The 23,348-nt window shown below is 37.3% G+C and overlaps 1 protein-coding gene across 2 annotated transcripts in view; it reads right to left on the minus strand.

Annotated features, from left to right (window-relative positions):
- Positions 1-23,348, minus strand: part of rnf43 (ring finger protein 43) — a 152,487-nt gene that overhangs the window by 31,010 nt on the left and 98,129 nt on the right. The window lies entirely within an intron of this gene.

A 23,348-nucleotide genomic window follows, 5' to 3' on the forward strand; every position in this document is an offset into this window, starting at 1 on the left:
TGTGTCCAAAATTTCAATCTTAAAGCTGCCGTCGGCAAATTTTTTTTGATCATATTCAGTGTAATCGACACTATAATCCGACAGAACAACATAAATAAGTTGGTTTTAGAAAAAAACCCGAGCTTCTAACTCCACCTGGAGCGTGTTATTTGTTTTGCAAAAATCCAGCGCTGCCGCTTCATCAGGTCCAATCAGCGCAGGGGGGTGTGAGATCTGACTGTCAATCACAGGTCGTGCACACGCCACAGATCCCCCCTCACTCGCGCACGTTAATATCACATGCACACGCCACGCCTGAAGTTCGCCTGGAGATTGTATGAAGCGTGATGGCGGAGAGAAAATCTACTAACAAGCTTCCAATTCCTCGGTTATTGCTATCTATGGATAGACTAGCCAGGGCAGCCTACCTCCGAGTCCATGGTGTTGATAGATGCTGAAGAGACGGACGCGTTCACAGAAAATCAGGTACACACGCACAGTGACGCACTGACGAGCACGACCTCGATGGGAGGGTGCTCGCTGGTAGTGGGGAGGGCATGAGAGTTGTAAACATTCAAAATTTTGGCTAATCGACCCAATCTGCCAGACTTGCCGACGGCAGCTTTTACCGTTCTATTTCATCAGAAACGATCTGAAAACAGGGCTTTAAGTGTAAAATACCGAACTTGTCCTTTAATAATGTTCGACCAAGGGAGAAAAGGCTTCTGGGGGGGGTGTTTGGCTCGAGGTCATGGTGCAAAGGACCCTAGGCTGATTTTACTCCGAACCATCCCTTTAAGAGCAAAAAGAAAAAGAAAAAAGAGTGTTACAAAGGAGATCAAATAATGTTTATAAAACAGACAGAAATGTGAGATCTATGACAAAAATAATTCTTAATGTACTGCAATGTCACCAATAACGCAGGTTAGGATTCCTATGGGGATATTCGTGTAAATAAATAGAAATATTATATTAAATGACAATACTTTAATTTATAAAAAATATCTAATACACCTACACTACTATTACATTTTTTGTGTGAAAAATTTCATTCAGCAAGAACACATCAAATTGCTCAAACATGACAGTAAAGACATTTGTAATGTTACGAAAGATTCTATTTCAAATAAATCTTGAAAAACATAGATTTTATTTGATATTAATAATAAATGTTTCTTGATCATCAAATCATCATATAATTCTGATATTCTGATTTCTGAAGGATCATGTGACACTGAAGACTGGAGTAATGATGCTGAAAATTCAGCTTTGATCACAGGATATAAATTACACTTTACTGTATATTCACATAGAAAACAGATGATTTACATTGTAATAATATTTCTGAATATTTCTGTATTTTTTTTTTTTAATCAAATAAATACAGGTGAGCTCAAAAGTCTTTGTTCAAAAACATTAAAACCATTTTACCAACCCCAAACTTATGAACGGTAGTGTACATCTATTTATATTAATTATATCAACAAATATTTTGTTTAATATAAGCTGTAACTCGTCAACCCACTACACACACACACACACACACACACACACACACACACACACACACACACACACACACACACACACACACACACACACAAACACACACCACACACTTAGTGACAAATGACTGTGATGAAATGAGTTAATGATTATGTATGTTTCCTGGTCTCCATTATGATAATTGCAGTCAAACGGCCTCAGATCTGGTGTAAACGCTCCTTATGACCATAAAACCGTTGATTTCAGGATCATTTCCAATCCTAAACATCCACAGGGAAAACGTCTCCCTCAGTTCTCACTCTCTCGGTGTCACCGGGCTTCGCTTGTGTGCCTTTTGCAATGGATTCAGGAATTCCAGCTTTAAAAGCGAGTTTGCCTTTCCTCAGAAGAAGGAGCCGGAAGCGAGCGCAGGAATTCAACTTTTATAAGCTGCTCGTTTAATGTGGTTATGAGCACATCCAACGCTGTGAAACCAATGAGTGTGTGTGTATACACACCTGATCCAAACACGACGCTCTACAGCATCTGCTCTCGCTTTGAACTGAGTTTTACAACTTAAACACACACTTTCATTTGTGGATAAACTCAGTGCAGCAGAAGTAAACAGAGAGTGCTTGTGTACACTAGAGTCCAGACAGATCCCGCACCGGTCTCAGTCTCATCACTTACTAACAAAACACACGATGGAGGAATCATCCACGACGTTTACACGCACCCTCATAATGCCATAACAATGACAATCAGGAACGACACTTTACCGCAGTACTTCGCTCATAATCATAAAGCAACCGTGATCATTGTATAACGCGGCGTATGGCGATGTTATATCGTGATAAACAGGCATGTACACACTTTAATCGCATCTATTCCACTCTGACCAAAGTGTGCATGTGCATTTTTGGGGTTCTGAAGAAACTATGCAATATTTTAATGGTTGAAAACATTGACTTTTACACATCTCTGGTGATTCAAACACAAACAGTTACAGGACTTACATTTACATTTACATTTATTCATTTAGCTGACGCTTTTAATCCAAAGCGACTTACAATTGCTATATATGTCAGAGGTCGCACGCCTCTGGAGCAACTAGGGGTTAAGTGTCTTGCTCAGGGACACATTGGTGTCTCACAGTGGATTCGAACCCGGGTCTCTCACACCAAAGGCATGTGTCTTATCCATTGCGCCACTACCACCCAGGACTTATGATTGCATGTGAAAGCCAATGATTTACATTAAGACATACATATATATATATTGCAATATGAATAAATACAGGAATATTCACCAGATGTATATTTGGAAAGAATTACTCTAGAATGACTGGAGTGATTTTATTGGGGAGTGCAAAATAAATATATTTTTAAAAGCTGGAATATGATTTTTTGTGTGTGTGAGTGTGTGTGTGTGTGTGTGTGTGTGTGTGTGTGAGCCATCCTGTTAGGGTTGAATATTATTTGGTGGTTCACACTAGGGTTTACTCTTTATAAGAACTAACGTACCGGTAAACCTCTTTCAGAAATCATAAAGTGAACAGTTTTCCCCATATGCCACATTTATACTGTTTTCGACCAATTCAGTATAAAATAATTATTATAATAATAATAATAATAAACTTTTTATTTTAGCTTCATGCATTATTTTTGCAGCAGCACTTGAATGTGGGTAAGATCATAAAAAAGCAACATTTGAACAAAAAGCGGAGAAAATCGTGTTTTTGTCAAAGGCTACACCACGCATGAGCAATGCCTTTATCTCTCGTTTCTGCTTCTTCTTCACTGTGTTTTCAGCTGGATTTTTAGTACACTCAAAAAAATGAACAAGGAAGGTTGTGCACTATACATAATATATTTATATTTAGTTTACTTATAATAATTGTGTTTGTTGACTTGAAATGACTTGAAAAGGTCCACGTAATTATGTCTCAACTTAACAGTACAAAATCCTAACGCGTTGTCTAAACACAAACCATTAATGTTAAGTAAAAACTTCTAACATCCAGAGGGTGGCAGTATAGAGACGCCAACAGCCATTTTGCCCTAACTTAATTTGATTGTGTTCAATCTGCTTAAATATATGTAAAATTTAAGTTTACTTAATCCGTTTGTGTTGGATTACATGAATGATTTGTGTTGCATTAACTGAAACTGGGCGGTGCTTGCTAGTTCCCAGCATGCTTTGCATATGGTTGAATTAAGAGAGAATAAATGTTAAAATTAAGTGTTATTTTATGTGTTTTTTTGTTGTTGAGAAAATGAGAAAAGAGGAAGACTTGATATGTGTAATTGTGTTTAATGTTCAATTACACCGAAAAAAATGATTCGTTGAAATTAATAAAAAAAATTATCGTAAGTGGTTGAATTCAATTGATTTTATCTACATTTAAACAAATGCATTAAGTTGAACTTAATCAATTTGAGTTCAACTGCATTCTGCTACTTTCAAGTGCTTTGGTAGCCTGGTTAAAACCAGACCATTCTCAGTAGTAACTGAGTTATGGTCTGGCAAAGCTTCATTAATAACTAATTTCCAAAGGGGCGTCACCAACGGACGTCGCTCAAATGCCTCTGGGCGCAATTGGATAGACCTAAAACCAATCAGAGCGATCGTCATCGTGTGAAGCCATATGCTGCGTCCCAATTCGGAAGTTTGTCTGGGTTTTCCCAGGCTAGTGCTTTGGCTGAAGGAGCATGTAAATCTTAGCATTTAAAATGCTAATATGTGCTACTGTTAGCAAATAGCTGGCAATAGTCTATCAATTTAATTATGTGTCACTAATATATCAATGAAATCTTAATGGATGAATGAATATAAAAAAAATATGAATACCTGAATCATGTCAGGGAGCCTTTAAAAATTCACTTTGAGACTACTTAAATAGGTCGCTTAAAACGACTTAAATCCATGGTGTTGAAGTTACATGAACAAATTATGACCCAATTATGTGGAACCTGTTGACAAAAAAAAGTTAATCAAAGCCAAGTTAGCCAACATATCATTTTTTTGAGTGTACTCTTTCAGAAAATGTGTAATAACGCCCCCTACCGTATAACAGTGAAAACACGGAAAGCCGGAAAATTCCGTCACTGGAGTTAATAAAAATATTTGTATTTATTTCTGTCTTAATTTCTTCATTGTTAAACATTAAACAATCATGGACGGGTTGCTGGCAAACGGATGAATGCGCTGCACGTTTCACAGTGAAACTCGTCACTTTGCCAGTAGCGAATATCCTTAATTAAATTGCCATCTGCACTAAGCAATATGTCGGGATGACGGTTTTATCTGGATATATCGTGCAGCCCTGATTTCCATCCTTCTATGTATTATTTCTATCAACTGCCAAAACTCACATATTAGCCATCAACTGCTAACACAGACTCGCCACACACACTTTTAGTGCATCCCAGCAAGAAAGCAACTCAAACTGAGCATGTGTGTGTGACTTACAGTCCGTGTCTGTTATATATGTCAAGATTTGGCCACTGACGTCTGGAAATACAACAGTCGCTATAGGGTGAAATAGAGTCTGTTTGGTCAAGACTGAGCGTCTGAGTCACGGCTATAAATCCACAGCACCGCCCTGTTATATGTCCTTCTAACCAGCAGATCTGTGAGCGTCTTGGCCTCATGATGAAAAGATCTGAGAATAAAGTGGATATTTTAGTAGACACATCACAGTGCATTAGATTTAACGCATTTCATTAAGTTGAACAACTTTAATAATCCGCTAGAATGAAAAAGACTTGCAGTGACCATCAAAAAAGAAACACAGGCTCAGATCTTTTCACCTCCAAATGTAGTTTGAATCAGATTTGAAAAAATCTGAATTAATGTGTTTGTTTCAATAACTTTCAAAAACATAGACTTAATGTCTAAATGTCATTTTTGTTGTTGTTGCAGAAACAATAGGATCTAGTGTTGGAAAAGTTGAGTCAAATGCCAAGATCATTTTTTTTAACAAATATGCATATATGTTTATTGAATGTGTAAACACTTCCGTTAACACTGCCATTCAGAAAGATTTTTAAAAATGTTTTTGACTACAAGACTACATTTATTTGATAAAAAAATGCAGTAAAAACAGTAAAAACTGTGAAATATTATTAAAATTTTAATAGCTGTTTTTTTATGTGAATATATAGTAAAGCTGAATTTATTCCTGTGATCAAAGTTGAATTTTCAGCATCATTACTCCAGTCTTCAGTGTCACATGATCCTTCAGAAATCATTCTAATATGATGATTTGATGATCAAGAAACATTTATGATTATTATCAATGTAAAAACAGTTGTGCCGCTTCATATTTTTGTGGAAACCATGATACATTTTTCAGGATTCTTTGATTAATAGAACGCATTTATTTGAAATTGAATCTTTTGTAACATCTTCACTGTCACTTTTGATCAATTCAATGCATGTTTACTGAACAAAAGCATAGAAATAATGTACTGACCCCACACTTTTGAATGGTAGTGTACTGTATGTCCCCAAACATTAGCTTCCACTTAATGTAGGTGTTTCGGTCTTAATTCTCAGGGTTTAACCTCTCTAAACCTTTTTCTGGTGGCCTCCTGAATCCTGACCTAAACTTTTAACCCAAACCGAAACCCATTCCCTCCCGTTTCCCCCTCCAGCGATCCCAGTCCTCTGACCCGCTTCCTCGTCCCGCGTCCGTGTTCGCGAGCGCAGGCCCGGGCCTGATCCACAGAGGTATTTCACGAGCAATTAAACATCGGCTGATCTTCAAACACACTCGCTGCAGCATCAAAGGCAGAAACATCACCACAGTAAAATATATACGCCGGCGCTTCAGGGCGAAGCAGAGACTCAAACACCGACGGGCAGATTCACATTCCCCACGTGAGCAACAGAAAACAGCTCAGGCTTCGGACCAGTCTTAAAGGGGTGGTATAACGCCCCTTTTTACAAGATGTAAAATAAGTTTACATCTTGTAAATACAAAATAAGTTTGTATGTAAAATTTTAGCCCAAAATACCCCACAGATAATTTTATATAGCATGTTAAAATTGTCACTTTTAGGGGCTGAGCAAAAACACGTCGTTTTGTGTGTGTCACTTTAAATGCAAATGAGCTGCTGCTCCCGGCACAGAGGGCGGAGCTTCAACAGCTTGTGTGTTGAAGCTCCTATTACCTCTTCTCAACATGGGCTCACCCCCTTTGTTGAGTGTTCCGGGGGCGGTGTTTATGTAAATTCTAGGGTTGGTGATGTCACTAACCCGGGAGGAATGTGGTGTAGTCTCTACCAGCCGTTTGTTGTAGTCCTTAAAAAGCCATTTCTTTAAAAGCAAATATCTCCCTTTGCTTTGAACTTTGAGCGTTGTAACTTTGCAGATGTTGTTTATGCTCAAACAGCAACATTACACACTAACTAGAGTTAGACAAGTGAAATCATAATCAACCACCCCTTTAAAACAATAATAATAACAAGAAACATCCCGCGAGTAATCTGGAGCGAGTAACGAGATGCAAATATACACTTCACGCTTGGTGTGAACACACCATAAGAGTTTGCAGGCAGGAAATGAAAGCCGCAGAACCTAAAACATAATTTGCAAAAGCAAAACATTTGCTGCATTGATTCGGTTCACAAATCGACACGTCAGCCATCGGCACTGATCCTCAACAAACCCGTCTCCATACCGGCACAACTCCGGTCTTCAACCAGAACTGGACTCTGAACTGGAAACTGGAGTTTATGCAGATCCCAATCTCTGAACCAGTCACTGATTTGCTCTATTTGTCAATAAATACCATACAAGACAAGTAAGTTTCCACTGTTTTACCTTACCTGATATGAATATCTGTCTAATGTCAGCAATCCAGGGTAGGGGTCGACCGATTATCGGTGCCGATATTAAGCATTTTTATGGTTCAACACACAGAAACACAAAGATCTCCACGGCAACCCGTCAAAATAAAAGTTCGGTTTTTCATAGGACCCTAAAATGTAATTTTTGTTAAACTGTAAAGATATTGAATAAGTTTGATGATTTCAATTAATTAGAAATGCTTTTTGATTAATAAAATTTTATTTAACCATTAAAAAAGTTTTACAAAATGTTTACAGAATGCTGCTGGGTGCTCCCTGCGCTTATTAAGTTATTATTGTTATTATTATTATTAACAGTTCTCAGATTTAAAGATATGTTTAAAAGTATTTAAAGAAAGTATTTGTCAAAACCCTTTGTTATTCTTAATTTTGACATTAATTTACATTTTTACACTAGACTTAGGCTATATATCGGTTCAAAATATTATGTTATCGGTCTACTTGATCTGTAATAATAATAATAATAATAATTCATTACATTTATATAGCGCTTTTCTCGGCACTCAAAGCGCTTTACATAGAAGGGGGAATCTCCTCAACCACCACCAATGTGCAGCATCCACTTGGATGATGCGACGGCAGCCATATTGCGCCAGAACGCCCACCACACACCAGCTTACTGGTGGAGAGGAGACAGTGATGAAGCCAATCAGTGTATGAGGATGATGAGGAGGCCATGATGGACAGAGGCCAAGGGGCAAATTTGGCCAGGATGCCGGGATTACACCCCTACTCTTTCGAAAGACATCCTGGGATTTTTAATGACCACAGAGAGTCATAGTAATAATCGGTATCGGCATCGGCCCTGAAAATCACATATCGGTCGACCCCTAATCCAGGGTTATTATAGGTAACTAAACTAAAACAAAACCATAAAAAACATTAATGCTTTGAAATTAAATAAGCTAGTTGCTAATGCAACATTTCTCATTTTCATTTAGTTTTACTTGATGTACTAAAATAAGTAACTAAAACCGAAATAACAATTAATATAAACTGAATATTGTTGTATTAAAAAAAAAAAAAAAAAAAAAAAAAATGAAATGAAATGAAATGAAACGGAAAATATAAAAATAAAAAATACAATTTCTTAATATGATTAAACACTATAATAGTATCTCAGTTATACTGTAATACTGCAGCATTGCCAAACTTTTGTAACATTACTTTAAAACAATCATTCAAAAGAACAGCAGCATAAAAGCGTGCATATTTTTCAGATATCAGTCTTTTTATTAATAGTGGGGGAGTTTTTGATGTTATTAATGACATTCACACTGATCAGATTCATCCGCGTAAGAGCCGAAGCACAACTCACGTGATCATCAACACAATGTTCAGCCGCGAGGAACCTGTAGTTTAACGCTTCACCGGCTAGAGGGCCAAACGCCACATCTCGTGTAGTTTGAAATGGCAGTAAGTATCTGTATGTCCCAGAGTTATATTTAGAGTGGCATTCCTCAGAGTTCACACACACGCTGACACCGACAACCATCTGACATGTGAAAAAATGAGCGCACCTTCAAGAATGACACGAGACACAAACATTTAGCATTCCCAGTTTCCAAAAGCAGCTTCAATCGCTCCGGCAGCACTACAGAAACACACACACACACACTCACACTCGCACACACACTCTCGCAAACACACACACACACTCACACATTCGCACACAAACTCACACAAACACTCGCATACACACTCTCGCAAACACACACACACAACACACACACACACTCACACATTTGCACACACACTCGCACAAACACTCGCATACACACTCTCGCAAACACACACACACACACACACACACACACACACACACACATTCGCACACTCGCACAAACACACACACACACACACACACACTCACACATTCGCACACTCGCACAAACACACACACACACTCACACATTCGCACACACACTCACACAAACACTCGCATACACACTCTCGCAAACACACACACACACACACACACACACACACACACACACACACACACACACACACACACACACACACATTCGCACACTCGCACAAACACACACACACACTCACACATTCGCACACTCGCACAAACACACACACACACTCACACATTCGCACACACACTCACACAAACACTCGCATACACACTCTCGCAAACACACACACACAACACACACACACACACACACACACACACACACTCACACATTTGCACACACACTCGCACACACACACACACACACTCACATTCACACAAACACCCGCACACACACACACACACTCACACATTCGCACACACACACTCACACAAAGACTCGCATACACACTCTCGCAAATACACACACACACACACACACACACACACACACTCGACCACACACTCGCACAAACACCCATATACACACTCTCGCAAACACACACACACACACACACACTCGCACAAACACACACACACACTCACACATTCGACCACACACTCACACATTCGACCACACACTCACACAAACACCCGTATACACACTCTCGCAAACACACACACACTCGCACACAAACACGCTCGCACACACACACTCGCGCACACACACACACACACACACACACACACTCTCTCTCTCTAATGAAAGAAAGCAGAGAGATGTGTGTTGTTTTGCAGGAACACCGTCTGATGCTTTAATGGGATTGTTAGCGACTCAACAGAGCAGATCTACAGTCCACAGTGAGTGTGTGAGGAGCCGTTCGTGTCTGAGGAGTGTGTGAGGAGCCGTTCGTGTCTGAGGAGTGTGTGAGGAGCCGTTCGCGTCCGAGAACCAGCTGGAGGTCATCCGTGCGGATCACAGGCTGGACGAGTGACCCGAGAATCAACCCGTTCACACCCGCGGGCTTCACAGAGACAGGAGCTAAACAGAGCGTTACTGACAGACCGGGAGGAGAGGAGCCGCAACAGTGGAGAATATGAGGAACATAATCAACATTACAGCAGGAGAACCTGCTCTAGTAGAGCCTGAACACATCATCAACACTTCGAGGAAGAGCATAAACGTCCTCTATAAAAAATACATCACAGGTTGTGTGACATCATGCAGACATGGAGGCAGAAACAGAGATTAATTCAGCAGAACTTCTACAACGTCAATAATAATTAAGCACATTAAACATTCTTATTACAATAATATGAAGGTTTTTACAATAATATGAAGGTTTTTACACTAATATGAAGGTATATATATATAAATTTAGTATTTGTTGTACTGATTTTATGCTGATAAAAAAATAAAATAAAAAAAAGATTTATGTAATAAGGATAATGCAAATTATTAATAGAAATTAGATTAATTTAAAAAACATTAACATCCGAAAGCATTACAGCAATGACACTTCGACAGATAAACGTCACAATGAAATACTTAAACAAAAAACAGGCTTGTTTTTGTTTATGAAATATGACCCGGACATGTTTTTCTGATAAAAAATAATATATATATATATATATATATATATATATAAAAACTAATACTTCAGTTTAATCTTATATAAATAAAGGTATTTGTTGTAATGCCTGGACATAATGCAAAATATGTATAAAAATGATAAGAATTAAAAACATCTGGATGCACCACAGTATTAGGAGTTTGATGGAAAAATGTGACAATTAATTATAATAGACTAACAAAGTTTAATTTTCTTCATAATGAAATATTTTTTACATTTAATTTTAATAAAAATCTTCAGCTTCTACAAATCAACATTTAACAAGAAGGACCCCCCCCACCCCCACACACACACACACACACACACACACACACACACACACCCTCCTCAGCTGCCCAGAGAGGAGATGTAGGCTCTTGTGTTCTCATCCATGTGAGAAGAGCCCGTTCCAATGGGAACACATCCCACAAAGTGTGCGACATAGTGTGAGTAACAACAACAGAAGACTTATCGCCCGCTGGGCCGACCTTGAGCTTCAAACACAACAGATGCAGCGCTGGAATCCACAACAACTGCACACACTGTTGCCCAGCGACAAATGGGCCAAAACACACACACACACACACACACACACACACACACACACACACAATCAGATATACACACTCCTCACAAAGACCTGGACGAGTGAAAGAGACCGGCATGGAGAAACTTTAAACTTATCAAACGCAACTAACACACCCTGACAGACTCGACATAAAGGACACACACGCCCACTTCCTATACGGCCATATGAATGCATTCCATCACCAATCAAAACTCTCTCTCTCTCTCTCTCTCTCTCTCTCTCTCTCTCTCTCTCTCTCTCTCTCTCTCTGATGGAGTGATGATGAGGGAGGCTCTGCCTACAAAAGCCCTTTCTTTTCTCTTTATCACACACAGTGGGCGAGCGGCCATGATAACATCAGCCCATAGAAAACGCTGGAAAGAGAGCAGAAGAGAGACGGACGACACAGCAACACACAGTACAACTACATTTATATAGTTTATAGTATATGCCTTACAACTGAAAGCCAAAGAGGAAGATGATATAGTAGTTTTATCATGTCTAACATATCATGAGTTGATTGACCAAAAAATTATAATCTAGATATTTTCTGGGATTTTCTCGATGACGATAATTAGAATATATTTTGCTGACTCCCAAAGTTCTCGATATTCTTCATATTCTGTGAGGTGGTCACAGAAATCATCTTTTCCAATAAGTTGACATTGATTTGTACCTTTCATGAGCATTTTTACCTTGGGGTTAGGGTGGGAGAGTTAGGGTTTGGGTTAGGGTTAGGGTTAGGGTTAGGGGTTAGGGTTTAGGGTTAGGGTTAGAGTATTTACTAGTATTTACACTGAAAGGTTGTAGTTTTTAGGTTTAAAACGTATGGTATAATAGCAAACCTTCCAGGGCATGGAAGAAAAGCACAATTTCACCAAGGGGAGTAAGAGGTTTGATCAGAGCAGCTGAGAAGAACCCTCGATTTACTGCCAAACACTTGCTAGATGACTAAAACAAGCGTCGACTTCATGTCTAGACACCTCGACGAACACAACTCCGGACCAAGACAACGTAAAACGCTGACTTGAATCTGCTAAAATGAATTCGGACATGCCTGTGGGGTTCAGAAAGAATGTTTTATGGAGTGATGAGACCAAACTGGAAGGATCAGCAGTGTGTCTGGCACAGAAGAGGCGGCATGGATTGTTTGAAGTATTAGGCCGTTATGATACCTTCAGTGTGTAAACTGGAGCTTTACCGGATCACTGGACAATGATCCCAAGTGCACAATCAAATCTACCAAAGCTTGGTCTGGGGACGGTCCTTAAAGGATTAGTTCACTTTCAAAAAAGGGTTTGCTGATAATTTACTCACCCCGATGTCATCCAAGATATCCATGTCTTTCTTTCTTCAGTCGAAAATAAATTAAGGTTTTTGAGGAAAACATTCCAGGATTTTTTTTGCATTGCGTCATCACGTTGGAAAGGTCACGCGTCACGTCACCTGTCTAAGTTATTTGTCTGTGCACTCCGGTTCAAAAAGGTAGGGAAGAGCGAAAAAATTCTCATTTTCTCAAAATCGTCCGACATCTTTGTTTTAATTTATTATTATTATTATTATTTTTATTTTTAATTTTTCGTGACCTTTCCAACGTGATGACGTAATACGTCTCAGCGATTGTACAAGACAGGCATTTGTGGTTAAAAATTATATATATAATTTAGTTTTAGGAAAATGACCGATCGTTTCGCTAGATAAGACCCTTATTTCTCGACTGGGATCATGTCGAGACTTTGAAGCTGCATTGAGACGGACATTTGAACCTTCTTTGAACATTGGTATAGTTGGTTGCCATTGAAGTCCATTCTGTGTAGAAAAATCCTGGAATGTTTTCCTCAAAAACCTTCATTTCTTTTCGACTGAAGAAAGAAAGACATGGATATCTTGGATGACATCGGGGTGAGTAAATTATCAGCAAACATTTTTTTGAAAGTGAACTAATCCTTTAAGCAGAAAAACAAAGAATATCAGTGAACTGGAAGCTTTTGCACACAAGGAATGGCCAAAGAATCCAGTAGAGAGTCTAAGAAGGGTTGTAAACACCTACAGACAATGTTTTTGTTTTGTTTTTTTTATTAGATTTTTGGGTGTTGAATAATTTTGTATATGGATGGGATTTTCCCGCCCATTTGACTTTACTTAACTTTACATTCTCAGAACCAGTCAGATATGTGTTGTTAAACTTTCTGTGATGGTTTACTGATGCCTTAGTTGAAGTGTTTTTCTTCACAAAACCGGAATATCTTGCAGGTCAGGGTCAATAGTTTTGATCGCATAATGGGACATGAATCATGATGAAGGGAAAAAATATGAGATGGGACGAAACATTATTTGTAAATGCTTTCACATTCTCTGGCAAACGTTTGCAAGAAGCACCGACACACTCGCTCGTTGAAAGAATCAACACTCTTCAGAGACATGGACATGAAGACCGATCGGCTCCGAAGCGAAAGACAAATGCGTGCATCCGCTTCCGTGTTTATACGAGATTCAAATCTGCATTGGCTCGTATTATCAATACTTGAAGATGACCTAAGTGGGATTCCGATCAGTATACGTCGAACGTGACCAAACTGAAAGGGAACTGGGAAGCTGTAGGCATTCAAATTAAGAGGGTTTTATTCTCATTATTGGGATGAATTCGTTGTGGATTACAGTATTCCTGGGCAGAAGTGTTTTTGGCAAAGTTATCATGTCAACTATCCAAAGTGTTTTATGCATACAGAAAATGCGCATACCGTGTGTACAGTATACTGTACATACTATAAACTAGAACAATAGTATTTATTAATTTAGCCTGTAAGAATTGAGAAATTAGAAAATGCCGGACAGTCTGGTTAAGGAGTGACCAGACCCTGAGAAGACACGATCTTGCTGGAAATTACCATTTGAACTCACCATTTGAGACGAAAGTCTCACCTCTGAATACATCTCTCCCCCACTCCTTCTCCCCCATGCGAAGATCACAAAACACTCACCCAAGAATCTAAATGGTTTACTGTGAATGATTATCATCGAGTATTATGCATGTTTTGGTATCATTTGAAATGTCTCAGTGCGACTGGTACAAATGTCTCATTTCAAGTAAAACAAAAGGTAATAAGGTTTTTAAGAGTTTAGAGATAGCTGGCACGGGAAGGTGGTCTCCTGGCAAATGGTCTCATACCCCCAAAAGGTGTAACCTCTGAATGCAAATTTCCATTGTTAGCACATGTTTCCATGTGAAAGCGGTTCTGTCTATATAATGAAATGCAGCAAAGGACTCTGGGCCTTTTTGTAACTCAAGTTGGCCTTAGAGTGACCAAAATTCTTAGCATCATGTATTTCTTAATGTCGGGTTCGCATCTCTTCTCTTTAATCCAGAGCTTTTGATGTTTTGTATCGATTATCTTTGAATTGTTTATGTAATTGGCATGATACATTTACCCGACATACATTTGATTATTCTAACTGACTTTGACATTACTTTCATTAAAGAGTTAAAAGAACAGTCAAACATTCGCTCACATTTAATGATGCACAGCTATCATTAAAACCTTTTCATTTATGGAGTCAGATGAAATAACGAAAAAATACATATGAGAAAATATATTGCATTTAATCAAAAATACTTTGCCACGAGAAAAGACAGTAACACGTGGAGACCTTCCGCGCTGGTCGGATGCCGGACTTTGAGCCGATCGAGCGCGAGCTTACAAGCCGATGCTTTAATCTGCAGACAGTTCATGCAACAACTGTTGTGTAATGCACACTGCTACACAAACAATGTTTTTAAATAGTGTGCAGTGTATGGTGTGTGTACTGTGCATTATATTGTCTATTAGAGAGTCTGATGACATACCGACCATTTCCACTGAACGCCCATGTCAAAAAACACAAAGATAGATGGAGTGAGAGAACAAGCCAGTGAAAAGATGAAGGCATCAGTTTGAGGTCTGATTCATGTTGTGTTGAGAGAAACACACTGGACCTGAGAGATTTACACGCGTGTTTGAGGATTTCCCTCTTTAACACACTTCCTGACGCTCTGTCGCTCTCAGCGCTGGTCACGCAAACACACTGTACACACACACACACACACACACACACACACACACACACACACACACACGCATGTACAAACATGCACATCAGAGCCGAACCCAGAGGACAGACCAATCACCAATCAGTTCTCCTTCATAGATGTTTCTCCTCGAGAGTTTGACTTCCTCTGCTCATGTGAAAGCAAACAATTCTACACACACTCAACTTCACTTCTGGTTGCATGAGTAATTTCACATGAAGGGTTCTCAGAAGTCTCGAAATGAACTTAAACATTGCTCAACAAATGATCTTCTGAGATACTGAAAAATGATTCATTAAATTGACTTAAAATATGAATTTTTTTTTTTTTTGCAAGCCACTTTTAAACCCTTAAAAGTTTTGCTTTAAAAGTATTTTACGCTTTTTAACCCTAAAAGTCTAATCTATGCATTTTAAGATCATTTAGTTTATTTCCATATTTCAAAATCAACTAGATGTTGTTCATTTAATAAAATATATTTTAATAAAACATTATAATTGCCTGAACAAATGACAAACACCAGATAAGTTTTCCTATTAACACAATACACAGTCATTACACAACTACTGTTTATTACTGTATCGTTACAAGCTGTAAAAGCAATAAAATAGCTATTAATACATGAAAATTCTTAAAATATTGCCTTTAAATAAATAAATGATTTTTAATATATAAGTAATTTATCTATAATATAAATTAAAATGCTAAATAACAAAAACAAGATGTAAACTAAACTTTATTTATATATTTTTAAATTTAATTTAATTTAATTTAAACTTTATTTAAATATTAATATATTAAAATAATCAAACGAATATGAATTAAAATGCTACAAAAACCACATGAAATTAAGATAAACTAAACTAAACTAGTATTTAAATTAATAAATTATTTATAATACATTAAAATACATTAAAAAGCTTAAAAAATGCATAAAAATCCAGGTGTAAACTCTTAATTTCTCCTCAATACCTTCTGTTTTTTGCTGAGGAACATACAGTTCTGGGATCGAAAACATAACTTGTGTGATTTTAAAATACATTTTAATTAATTTTATATATCACAAAAAAAAAATCGAAATACAAGCAGCTTTGTCATATTTTTAGCAGAAATACCAAAAATATCTATCTGTATATTTTGGTCTCTCTTTGTTTCCCACTGTCTGATGTCATTGTATAGAAAGACTTTCTGATAAACATCCGTAATTCATTATCTCAATTTAAAGTCAAACTTAAAACTCATTTATTGAGATGTTTTTAGTTGTCATCATGTTTGTAATTGTTGCTTTCCCTTATTTATCATTAATTGTCAATGTTATTGTTGCTACTTCTTGATGTATGGTGACCGTGAGTGATTTGAAAGGCGCCTTAAATAAAATGCATTATTATTATTATTATTATTATTATCAAACATTTCCTTATTCACAGACCAGCAGCCACGATACTCATCATCAGTGACATCACAACATAAGCTCTCGTACATCGAACACACACACTCTCCTGTCTTCACTTCTCCATCATTATAAAAGCAAACAGGATTAGATGTGGGCCAAAGGAGTGTTTCGGTGAAAAGAGGGGCATCTCTGAGAAACGCTCACATTAAGTCCAGCATGTCGAGGCATGGGTCCCGTCTCTTCCTGCTCACTCTGACTCACGTTCCCACAAAACGCCACAGAGAAACACTCGCTCCTTTCATTCCATATGAAAACAGCGCTTTGTGGATTAAGCATTGAACAAATATAAAGTCACCACGTCTTTTGGGAGCGTTCGTAATCACAATGAGCTGGAATCCGAGGCTCCTGCCTTTGATGGTTTGGCGTGGACCTCCAAACCCGAGACGCAGGGGATGTTTGGATTGTGTGGGAGACTATGAGGAGTTTTGGGTAAATATTTGGAACTCTTTTCATACCGAGACAAGCATCGCTGGACTAGTCCAGACTGGGACGCTTCATGAAAGGGACGTACATTATCCGCGGTGCAACCAGGAAACAAGTGCCTTTATATCTGCTATTGGTGCCAAAACAGCACTTACACTAAAGCTTCACTCCTGCAAAGGATGTTTAGCAACCGCTCGGAAACTGGCATTAGAGGACGAACTGTCCCTGTCCTGTCAGAGTCCGTGTCTTCTTCACAGTGATATTTGCATTTGATTGATCTGCGATGCAAATAGAGGAACATCTCAGTCACGAGAGTTCACGTGTACAGTAACTGCACTGCGGGTTATTACAGTTAACTTAGAGCTGATGTTAGCCCTGGGTTAAAGATAGTACTAGTAAGTACTAACTTATTTACTAAAAAAGCAAAACTGAAATAAAAATGTTTACAATTGTAAATATTTATTACATTTAATATTACATTTTAAATGTAAAAAAAAAAAAAAAAATATTTAATTAATAAAAATTAATAAAATCTAATAAGAAAATGAATGAAAAATTGCAAAATACACAACTAAATTACTAAAAGTAAAACCATTAAAAAATGTGTTATTTGAAATAAAATTTATGTTAAACTGAAATAAAATATAAAAAATGTGTGTGTAAATATATATATATATTTTTATATATATATATATATATATATATTTTAAGTTTCTATTTATTTTACACACACACACACACACACACACACACACACACACATATATATATATATATATATATATATATATATATATATATATATAAAAATTGTTAGCTGAAATTAAATATAAAAAATGTATATCAAATATATATATATATATATGTGTGTGTGTGTGTGTCTGTGTGATGATATATATATATATATACATAATGTTTTTTTAAGTTACCATTTTAAACACACACACACACATATACAGTATACATTAATACAACTGAATAAAAAATTCAAAACTATACAGATATACACAAAAAATAAAACTAATAAAAATTTGTAAAACTAAAAAAAAAGTACAACTAATTCAACATTTGAGTAAAGCCTATGAGAGCATCTCATGACTCTAAAATAACACTGCAGCGCTGTTGGGAAACACAATATGATGTAAACAGTGAAATGATGTGTGTTCTGTGACCGTACACAAAAACTAAACATCACAACCATCACACAACCAAAACCCCTCAATTTAGCCTGGTCTTATGTGTATTTATACCGTCGGCTTTCTGAGAGACAATCCAGAACGACTGTAATAGAGCGTTTTGTTTCCATTAAAGTCCTTCAGATGTTCACTAAACAAAGTTGGATCCACAGCAGTAATCCATCGAGGCGAATGCTGTCACCAAGGAAAAGACATAAACAGGCGCTAGAGGGAAAGAATGGAGGAAGGACTGTGTGCGGTTTGCTTGAGACAGGTTATTAACTCTGATTAACTTGAGACAGTCTGGTTGTGTGTTGATTGGTTCAGACAGACAGCGTGACGTTCAGGGTGTGACGGCCACATGCAGCACCAAACAAACCCTGGAAATCTCTTTAGCTCTCTTCTAAACCAAGTGAGCTGCCTACCTAGGCAACATTTCCAGACATCACAGCGACACTACTAAACCTCGATTGGGCCTAAATGAAAGGCAGCATCACATGATGTCTCCTCATTGGAGAAGCCAATCCTAGAATACATTGTGCGAAATGGTAGTCGAGTTATTCAGTGCTGAATGCATTAGAATTGAGAAGGGCTTTAAGTTTCAGTTAAAGGCTTTAAGTTTCAGTTAAACAGCAAATCGGATGCAAAACTACGATACAAATTTCAATATAAAAAAGTAAGATTAAAATGTATTGGATAGATGGATGAATGGACAGATAGATATAGATAGATGGATAGATGGATGAATGGACAGATAGATAGATAGATAGATAGATAGATAGATAGATAGATAGATAGATAGATAGATAGATAGATAGATGGATGAATAGACAGATAGATAGATGATAGATAGATAGATAGATAGATAGATAGATAGATAGATAGATAGATAGATAGATAGATAGATAGATAGATGGATGAATAGACAGATAGATAGATGATAGATAGATAGATAGATAGATAGATAGATAGATAGATAGATAGATAGATAGATAGATAGATAGATAGATAGGTGGACAGAACGATAGAAAGATGGATATATGGATAGATAGATAGATAGATAGATAGATAGATAGATAGATAGATAGATAGATAGATAGAACGAGATAGATGGATAGATAGATAGATAGATAGATAGATAGAACGAGATAGATAGATAGACAGATAGAACGAGATAGATAGATAGAACAAGATAGATAGATAGATAGATAGAACAAGATAGATGGATAGATAGATAGATAGAACGAGATAGATGGATAGATAGATAGATATAACGAGATAGATAGATAGATAGATAGATAGAATGAGATAGATGGATAGATAGATAGAACGAGATAGATAGATAGATAGAACAAGATAGATGGATAGATAGAATGAGATAGATGGATAGATAGATAGATAGAACAAGATAGATGGATAGATAGATAGAACGAGATAGATGGATAGATAGAATGAGATAGATGGATAGATAGATAGATAGAACAAGATAGATGGATAGATGGATAGATAGAATGAGATAGATGGATAGATAGATAGATAGAACGAGATAGATGGATAGATGGATATATAGAATGAGATAGATGGATAGATAGATAGAATGAGATAGATGGATAGATAGATAGAACGAGATAGATATATAGATATATATATAGATAGATAGAATGAGATAGATGGATAGATAGATAGATCGAGATAGATGGATAGATAGATAGATAGAACGAGATAGATAGATAGATAGAATGAGATAGATGGATAGATAGAACGAGATAGATAGATAGATAGATAGATAGAATGAGATAGATGGATAGATAGAATGAGATAGATGGATAGATAGAATGAGATAGATGGATAGATGGATAGATAGATAGATAGATAGATAGATAGATAGATAGATAGATAGATAGATAGATAGAACGAGATAGATAGATAGATAGAATGAGATAGATGGATAGATATATAGATAGAATGAGATATATAGATAGAATGAGATATATATATAGATAGATAGATAGATAGAACGAGATAGATAGATAGATAGATAGATAGATAGATAGATAGATAGATAGATAGATTGATAGATTGATTGATAGAACGAGATAGATGGATAGATAGAACGAGATAGATGGATAGATGGATAGATAGATAGATAGAACGAGATAGATAGATAGATAGAACGAGATAGATAGATAGATAGAATGAGATAGATGATAGATAGATAGATAGATAGAATGAGATAGATAGATAGATAGATGGATAGATGGATAGAACGAGATAGATAGAACGAGATAGATAGAACGAGATAGATAGATAGATAGATAGATAGATAGATAGATAGATAGATAGATAGATAGATAGATAGATAGATAGATAGTTAGTTTTTTCTCTTGAATGGTAGTATTGATAAATTCCACTTTCTGGATGTTCTGGCCAACTGAACTTCACACTCATGAATTGAAAGAGAGTTGATTCTTCAACTGTGAAGCTTCTGTGAGTCTGGAACAGAGGTTTTGATGTTTTCTGTAAGTGACAGTCTCATCTGACGCCTCTCACGTCCAGCGCCAGAGTCCCAAGGAGACGTCCCAAACCCCGTCCCTCCTGCTGATGTGTCCTGCACCTTCCCTTCTTTCACAGACTGATGATGAACTCACTCTTTTCATCCCAGGCCCGCTGTGAAGATGTCCAGCTAATATTAGCTCCATAAACAACGTCTGTGCCGCGAGTGCATGAGTCTCTCTAGATGCCAACAATCTGCCTGGCACAGGGAACGAGAACCAGGGCGAGGATGATGGGAACCCTCTGTCCCGTTTCACATACTCACAACACAAAGCTCCATTCAGACCGCGTACCTATACAAGTACGCAAACATCAGCAGGTGTAAAGTTATAAATACTTAACTTTTGCAAAAACACTGCTTACACTTTTTTAGTTTTAAATAGAGATCACGAATCTCTATTCTAAATAGACAACTAAACAAAATAACATGTTATTTACTAGAGCTTCTGACAAAATGGTAATTGCTTGCATTTGATTCATTTGAATACATTACTTAAAAACAAGGGGGTAATGTTTCAGAAAAAACTGAAGCTTCCCCGGGCGCCGACATTGGCTAGCGGACCATCAACTGCTGTTAGCATTCCATTGACTCCCATTCATTTTGGTGTCACTTTGACAGCGAATAACTTCACATCTGAGGCGTTTAAAGACTCCATTTGTCCATTATTTATTTCTAAAGAAACACAAAAATATATTCCATTACCTTGTATCTTACGTTATGGCCCCGTAGAAGCAGTTTTTGTAAAAATAGGCTAACGATTGCGTCATAACCACGCGACTCTCTGTCACACAGTAGAGAGATTACCGTATGGACAGGAGGAGAAGCTCGCGGGCAATCGGGGGGACGTGGAGGCAAAATGACCAAATAATTAATCAGAATACTTAGCAAAAGTTTCTCCTGCTCCTAGCTCATGGACACCTCCTACTCACACTCTCCGTCTCTGCAAGTTTCCGAAGGGAATGATTCAGATTTCTCTCGGCACAGCTACTAGAAGACAGACGGGTTGCTCACGTCACATCCACGTCGTCAAGCTCAGTGTGAGTCTGCGCAGTACGCTCGACCATCAGGAAGTGAGAGCTTCTAATTGACTTCACTTTTCTCCGTTGAATCCAATGGGTTCGCTGTGTCCATTTCTTTTACTGTCCATGCTTAAAAAAGGGTTGAGTGAATGTTTCAATGACTCACTCATAAAGACTTCACTTGTTTCATTACTGGATGAATCAGCGTTTTTGAACGAATCTCTTGAGTGAATGATTCAATGACAAATACATTTTTTTTTTACAGTCACTTGTCGCCACCTACTGGTGTAACAACGCAATTGATACAATCTGTATTTGAAGTGTCAAGTTACTTTCAAAAGGTGATTTACTCTATTTGGGTACTTCTGTGATCATTTGATTGTATGCACCAGAAATGATGATACGGTGTGTTTGCAAAGACAGTTTGTGAAGCTGGATCAGAACACAGATCTGAATATTCACTGTGATCATACTCATCCTCAAAGGATTAATAGACAGACGAATAAGGAATAAGATCACATGGGTGTTTGAATCGAGATCGTGATCTTTTAACGATTAATTGCACAGCTCTACTAAGTTGCAAAAACATCTTGTAGAATTATGACGTCACAACCATAATAGGGATGCACCGACTTTGGGCGATACCGATAACCGATAATTCTTTATATTTGAAAGCCGATAACCGATATATTGGCTGATAAATCTAAATCCACATTTTTAAATAATTTTTGAGAGCCTCGTTACAAAAACAAAAGTCTCACATTAAAATTCATGTCTCAAGCACACAATTATAATGATGTTCTCATTATAATTTATAATTTTTGAGGTGATTTCAATCTTATTTCAAGCAATTCGAAACCATCATATTGAACAGTGCGCATCTGAAGTGTCTCAGCTGAAGGAAATAATACATTATTTATCAGCTTTAATATATCAGCCAAATTTTCTTATTGGGCTGATAACGATAACATTGAAAATGAACATATATCGGCCGATACCGATATGGTGGCTGATATATCGTGCATCCCTAAACCATAAGCTCATTAACATCAGTGTTGCTATTTGTTGACTAAAATAAAAACGGTTACACAGCCAATCACAACAGAGCTCATTTACATGTACAGAATTTAAACAACCTAATTAAATTCAGGGGCAAGAGAGGAAAGAAAGTGATCTGAGAAAAGTGAAAAACAACATTATGATGCTTTCTGGTTCAAGAGTCCTAGACAAACCTGAACGAACTACAAGCAAGTGCTCGTATATGTGTGTTTGAGTGTGTTTTCCCATCAGT

The sequence above is a fragment of the Leuciscus leuciscus genome, assembly GCF_965113295.1.
Source record: "Leuciscus leuciscus genome assembly, chromosome: 5".
Classification (NCBI taxonomy): domain Eukaryota; kingdom Metazoa; phylum Chordata; class Actinopteri; order Cypriniformes; family Leuciscidae; genus Leuciscus; species Leuciscus leuciscus.